Here is a 978-nt window from a genome sequence, read left to right as displayed (position 1 = left end):
TGCATTTCTCTTTTAAATTAAATTACTGCTTTAACTTTGGATGAGATCTTGTACTAGCCAATTGTTCAGTTAGAGGTTCCTCATTTGTCCTAGAAGCTAAACAAGTACTTGCAAGTCAACCATGTCATGAAATCACTAGAGGAAAACTTACTTCAGTGATCTTGCAAGAACTCTTTGACCAATTATGACAAAGCTTGTTTCTTGATTTGACATATAAGGATCTATGGCTCTTTTTATCTTCCTCAGATGGAACAATAACTGCTTTATAGCCATCAAGTATCTCTGCCCACAAGATTGCAGAAAACCATACAATCAGCTATTCTTGGTAGATAACTATTCTTTTGTCATACATAACGAATTTCATATAAGTGACAGTTATGTATAAACCATGGCCTAGGATTTGAAAAGGCTATAGATGATATGCCTGCCATTTCCACAGTATCAACTAGACTAAGGTAAATAGCTCATGTTAAAAGGAAATCTTATTTACCCTGTTCATTTGCCATATCAAGAAAAGCCTGAAGCTTAATAGCCCGCCGGTAGTACATCATTCCCCTTACTGCATTAATGTATAAGTACAATAGGAAAAATATTAATCCACCAAACCCTGTCTGTGGGGATGGAGAGGGTGGAAGTCACCGTTACCTATCCTGCTAAGAGTTACTCCTCGTAACGAGGCCCAGTGTCGTAGCTGCAATATGTGTTCATCTTTCTTCCATATCTCACTATCTTTCTTACAATCAAGTCGTTCCATGAAGTTAGTCCACTCATCTGGTAAAAATACTACAATTTAGCCAGTCCTTTTTCTACTAGTAAATTACAGTCAAGATATGTAGTGTTAGTTATTATAGACCAGGGTAGATCTTTTGCAGGTAATATATGATTGACGCACCATCTTCATTTTCAAGCTCAAGGTCATTCTTCGAATAGGCAGTCTCTTCACTGTAGTATGGAGTTAGAACACTGCAAACAAAAGGC

The 978-nt window shown here is 37.1% G+C and overlaps 1 non-coding gene across 1 annotated transcript; it reads right to left on the bottom strand.

The window, feature by feature from the left end:
- Positions 1-483: 483 nt before the first annotated feature.
- LOC114413883 lies at positions 484-562 on the bottom strand. Its single transcript, XR_003667025.1, has one exon. It is a non-coding gene; the product is annotated as a small nucleolar RNA J33 (small nucleolar RNA).
- Positions 563-978: the final 416 nt, after the last annotated feature.

Source organism: Glycine soja, chromosome 5 (genome assembly GCF_004193775.1).
Source record: "Glycine soja cultivar W05 chromosome 5, ASM419377v2, whole genome shotgun sequence".
Lineage (NCBI taxonomy): Eukaryota > Viridiplantae > Streptophyta > Magnoliopsida > Fabales > Fabaceae > Glycine > Glycine soja.
The sequence above is the reverse complement of the archived record's forward strand: the minus strand, read 5'-3'. Positions and strand labels throughout refer to the sequence as shown.